This window comes from Nestor notabilis, unplaced genomic scaffold (genome assembly GCF_000696875.1).
Source record: "Nestor notabilis isolate BGI_N333 unplaced genomic scaffold, ASM69687v1 scaffold8259, whole genome shotgun sequence".
NCBI lineage: Eukaryota > Metazoa > Chordata > Aves > Psittaciformes > Psittacidae > Nestor > Nestor notabilis.
In genome coordinates, this window is record NW_009942355.1 from 74,186 (window position 1) to 80,337 (window position 6,152).

The window sequence follows — 6,152 nt, forward strand, 5'->3', positions numbered from 1 at the left end:
GGCCATGCTGAGGTCTGTCACGCTTTGTAACGTCCTCCTGAGGTTCAGGAGGGTATTCGCTGCCTGGTTGACCCAGAAAGGGACTGTGCTGTTTCCTTGACCAGTCAATACAGACTCCCCACTGCAACACCACACGTTCAACACACACTGAGGTTTGTCAGCTTCAGGTCGAGTTTGTTCGCATATGTGTTTTACCCTGAAAACCTTCTTTTGAGGCCAGGTTTGTATGGTTTTAGTGCAATGAGGTCCAGATCTGGGAGTAAGCTTGTAGGAGATGCCTCAGCACAAACTGTCAGTATCTTCTCAGGCAGGATGGGCTCAAATGTTATCAACTGTTATCCCTTATTTAAGTACTTTTGATGGAGTCATCTGACTTCTTGGATTCTAAATACAAATCATCAGGCAGGTTAAATAATGATTCATTTGTCTTTCCCTTTAAAGCAGGCTAATGGCCCTCCAGGAAATGTCAGTCAGCCTGTGGGAAAACACACTAAGTAGAATCTACTTCATATCTTCATATTTTATGTTGTTTTATCTGATGACCAGTGACATTACTGCTGAGGTGGGGAGGCTGAAACATTTAGAATGAGAATCCAAAGCAAACACCTGAAAGTCTCCATTATATCCAGACCCAAACTTTGATTCTGTGAACATCAGCTCCTCTGTTCAGGGTAAAATCTGGATCCCACAAAACACCCAAATCCCCCTGATGGCAACCAGAACATGGCCAGGTTTGTCTGCACCAAAGCTATGCTACACGTCTCAGGTGATAACGCTGGAAAACCCTTGGGATGGCCCCAGCAGGGAGCCAGAAGGAAGCCTGGCCACTGGGGAAGGAATCTTTTCCCAGCGCTCCAGCTGATTCCGAGTGGCGGCTGCGCAGGCTGGATGCAGCCTGAGTTATTTTTAGCTTTGTCAAAAGCTAAGTCAAGAAAGTCAAAGTATTTTAGGTTTTCACTTTCTCCCCTTTTCCTCTTTTAACAAAACAAACAGCTTCATTCTCAGAAAGAAAATTCCAAGAGCCCTCAGCGTGTGGTGTGATCTCTTATCTTTTACTCCTCATAAATCACTGAGTTACTTAGCTTTGAAGAACAACTATTTCTGATAACACTTTTCTCTCCCCCGCTGACAGTGTTGTTAACACATTTAGACAGCTTTCTGACAGTCTCTTTCCATGTGACATCCTGGAAGAAATACCTGGTTTGAAATAGCTCTTACTGAGGATGGAGCCAGCCTGAGCTCCTCCAGGGATGTGAGAGCTCCTGCCTCTGTCTCACAGACCTGTCCTGCCCAGAGATCTATGGTTTATGTGCTTTCTACTCTGAGGGTTGTCTTGTTTTGGGGACAATATTAGCAAGCAGGCTGACCAGGACCAGTACACGTGAGCTAGTGTCTAGATCCTCCAGGATGGCCCTCAGCGGGTCCACAGGGAGAGCCCTCCCCTACAAGATGTGCCTCCCCAAAGGGAAAGCTTTAAGAACTGATGCTTCTGCTCATCTGACCAGACCAGTGGAGAGAATGTCACTGTCATGGTCCAGGGCCTCCGTGTTTATACTGATAAAGAGAAATGAGATAACACTGATAGGATGTTAAAGAAAGTTCTTGGGAATGGAGCTAAAACCCCCAGAGGCTGCCCATCAGCGTGGGACTGTTACGGTCTGAGATGCACTAATATGAGTTCAATGAAAGCAGCAAACCCCAGAAAACAACAAATATCATTTAAAAATAAAAGGCAAAGCAAGGACAGGTTTGATCACAAGAAATCTCTCTGTGCACTTTCCCCCAAGTTGCTGCTACTACAAACTGCTGCACAAGTGAGTGCAGCTGGAGCGGGAGCTGGTCCCTGGTTCAGCCGGAGCCCCCTGTGTCTGATGTGGATGTGGCTGGGGTTCTCCACACAGGAACAAAGACATCCGAATGGAAAGGCAGTGCCAAGGGATGTTGGGGGCTCCCACCCTTCCATCAAGAGCCCTTTCTCTGCCTGGGAAGCCCTCGCACCCCAAGATGCTCAGTGCCCTGATCCCACCAGACTGTCCGTGTCAGGGCTCAGCATCCCGGGATGTGCTCCCTGAGCAGACCCTGGTCAGGCTCGGTGCCAAGGCAGCAAACAGAACTCGTACATTTTCTGAAACAAACCTTCTGGGAAGGAGCTGGAAATCATTCCCTGGCTCTGTCAATGCCTTTCTGATTTTGACAGCACAAAGATCTGAGTTCCTGTCCCCTTAAACTGCCGCTGATCATGCATCAGCCCTGTCACTTCGGTGTGGCGCTGCTTAATGTGATGCAGCACAGCCACATATCCAAAGCAATTTCAGGCTTCATAAACATGCATCACGCAAGAGAGAGCCTGTGCAGGGCTCTGCTGCTGCTCACAGGCCCAGGCTGTCCCTGCCCGAGGAGGCTGCTCACTCTGAATGATGATTGCTAACACCCAGAAGGAGCATCCAGCTTGGAACGCAGGGGGAGGATTAACCTCGGAGCCGGTGTGAGTGCATTGCTTACACTTACAGGCTGCCTGGATACATTACACATCACTTCCATAGGAATTAAAAAGGAATCTGGCCTGTCCCTGTGCAGATGAATGTTACTCCCCTGGCAGTTTCTCTTTCTCAGGGTATTTCCAGTTGTGTTTTCTCAGGGCCACAGGTTCTCTCTGCCTCCATGGACTTATGAAGCCCGTGATGATGACAAGGACTTATATGGACAGGACAAAGGGGAATGGCTTTAACCTGCCACAGGGGAGATTGAGATGAGCTCTTGGGCAGAAGCTCTTCCCTGTGAGGGTGCTGAGGCGCTGGCACAGGGTGCCCAGAGAAGCTGTGGCTGCCCCATCCCTGGCAGTGTTCAAGGCCAGGTTGGACACAGGGGCTTGGAGCAACCTGCTCTAGTGGAAGGTGTCCCTGCCCGGGGCAGGGGTTGGAGCTGGAGGAGCTTTAAGGTCCCCCAAAACCCCTCAAAAGTGAACATGGAAATTCAGATTCTGAACCCTAACAACAGCGCCCAGGCACCGGCAGCCTCCTCCAGCACAGCCACAACCACCACCGTGACACTCGAGCGCAGGGGACAGTCGTGCTTTCAGCTGCCTCTCTGGAGGCATCCAGGGGACCCCACAGCAGGTGACAGGAGCAGCTGATGGACCGAGATTCCACTACATTTTGCAGCATAATGAAGGGCCAGGTACTTGCTGAGTAATGCCAAGAAAATGAATTCAACCAGAAAATCAGATATGCAAAATGTGTGCGTCCATAAGGAGGGATTTTCCTGCCTGCCAGGACACAAAGCCCGTCACAGCAGGTTGATCCATTCCCAGGAGACAGTGTCTCCCTTTTCCCATTTTGATACTGAATAGGCAAAATCCTATTTCACTTGCACTGTATTAGGTACTTTATGTCACAGGGGGTGACATTCTTCTCCCATGTATAAGCTGCTTAACAGATGAGCAGTCAAGTGGCAAAGGAATACATTATTAATGCTTCTGGTTAAATTAACTGATTAAAACCACTGTAGCTAAAATGTATGTTTCAGCACTTTACTCACACTAAAGGAGAAATTTATAGAATCATGGAATGGTTTGAGTTGGAAGGGACCTTAAAGCTCATCCAGCTCCAACCCCTGCCACGGGCAGGGACACCTTCCACTAGAGCAGGTTGCTCCAAGCCCCTGTGTCCAACCCGGCCTTGAACACTGCCAGGGATGGAATTAATGGAATAGGGCAGCTAATGATAAATGGGTAGGGATGGTGTGGGAAAGTGTGTCCCCTCTGCTGGAGACCATGGACCACTCCGGGCTGGGGTGATGAGCAGAGCCATTTGCCCCCCCGCAGCGTGTCGGGGTGCAGGCTGGGTACACGCAGCGCTGGGTGACAGCTTCTAGAAACAAACTTCTCCTCCTTTACACGTCCTTCCCCCTTGGCCTAATTGGCAATGTTTCCTCTGGCATTTCTTTGAACAAGCTGTTCTGGTGTTGCATGTTTTACATCTGAGAAAGAGCATTTACCACAGCAGCAGTGCATAACCCCGACCAAGGGAGCGGATCAAAGCGCTAATCTGAGATCAAAGGCCTTCAGCAGTGCTACAGCAGAAAGAAATTAAGTTAGCAACAGATTCCTTAATGATATTTAAATTTTTAATTTACATAATACATTATTAAAATGAAATGGGCATTTTTATTTTTTTAAGCAGGCTCAATTAATTAAAAAAGAAAGACAAGCCACAGCACAATCCCCCAGGAATTGATTCCCGTCAAGATAAGGGCAATGTAAATGGCAAGACACTTTTAATTTACCCAGTATAAAGCTCACAGCGTAATGCAGTGCCCAGTTAGTTGCAGCCCAAGGAATCTCCCAGGGGCAGAGCTGCCAGAAGGAGCTCAGCGATGCTCTGACCTACCAGATTCCCTCAGCGGTGCCTGGGAAAGGGTCCCACGGGCTCTACAACTTTGCTTTATGTAGGCTTATTTCTCTGCAAAAGCTCGATCTTGCAAGGTTTGGACACTTACATTTGAGTTGTCCTCCCTGTCAGATACCTCACCACATACTTGGGCTTGCTTTGGTTAATGCACAGGCTGAGAGAGCTGGGGTTGTGCAGCCTGGAGGAGAGACCTTAGAGCAGCTCCGGTGCCTAAAGGGGCTTCAGGAAACCTGGAGAGGGGCTTTGGACAAGGGATGTAGGGACAGGACAAGGGGAATGGCTTGAACCTGCCAGAGGGGAGATTGAGATGAGCTTTTGGGCTCAAGCTCTTCCCTGGGAGGGTGCTGAGGCGCTGGCACAGGGTGCCCAGAGAAGCTGTGGCTGCCCCATCCCTGGCAGTGTTCAAGGCCAGGTTGGACACAGGGGCTTGGAGCAACCTGCTCTAGTGGAAGGTGTCCCTGCCCATGGCAGGGGTTGGAGCTGGATGAGCTTTAAGGTCCCTTCCAACACAAACCACTCTGGGATTCTATGATCCTGTGATGCAGTTCAGATGTGCTCGTGAGTTGCCACAAGTACGGAATAAACCGCAGTGTTGTTTGTGCCTCACTTTCCAACACCCTACAACTGGGGAGGAACCATGGGGCTGTTCCAAGCCCACCAGCACAGGGATGCCCCAGGATACAGGCACTGGAGGAGGTGATCCCTGGGCTTTCACATGCTCAGAGCCAGGAGCTCCCTCCCCAGAACCTGGCTGGGGCTGTGTAAACTCAGCAAATGGGTCCTGGAAACCAGCGGTGCCCAAATAAATCAGGCCTGCTCAGATGTCGTTTTTATGGTCATGCTTTGGGCTATAAGCGTGTTTTAGACTGTAATATATGGGAGAAAAAACTGTTTGAAAGCTAAAAATTATTAAGGACCCATAACAGAGGGTTTAGGCAACAGAGCTGTAAGTCTATTTGTCTATCCTGGTTTATTGATGTGCGGTGTAATGCAGTGTTAGATGCGATGTCCATCTGGCGCACGGCTCAAGCGAAACGCGAAGCACAGAAGCAAGGCCACAACTGAAATAAATCCAGGCTCATGCCTGTGACTGACTGGGCTCATAACAGAACCTGCAGGCTGATAAAATACTTTGGATTTATCTTTATTATGTGCCTTGGAACTCAGTGCTGGCACCGTGTCCCTCTACACATGCTCTCCAAGTTGGGACCCCCCTGCACGGCCAACAATAGGTGCATGTTAAATGCAATTCAATTGAGTTCTTTTTAAGTATTCATTGCTAAGCCCAGCTAATAAATGTTAATATGCACCTGGCATGTAGCATAGAATATTAGAATTAAGAAATCTAAATCCTATACTTCATTTACAGTGTAACGATGTTGATGCTTCCAAAAATCAGGGCTTTTAAGTAAGATGATGCCACTGAATAGCAAGTGCAGTTCTGCAAATATTATGACATATTGTTTGTCATCTGCCCTAAATATTTAGCAGTTTGGTTTTACAAGATTTCTATGCCACACGCTGAGAGTTTGCTCCTGATAGATGCTGAACTTGATTGATGGAATGGATTCCATTCAGGAGCTGACAACCCCAGACCCTCGCCGGGGTATCTGCTGTAGCAACTTGGTTTCCCCCCTCTTTTTAAAAGAAAGCAGAAAGAGGGAAAAATACCCCACAGAGTTGTCTGGGAAAATTGTTTCTGCTTAATCCCATCTCCTCTCGCAGAAAAACCTTTATGTAGGG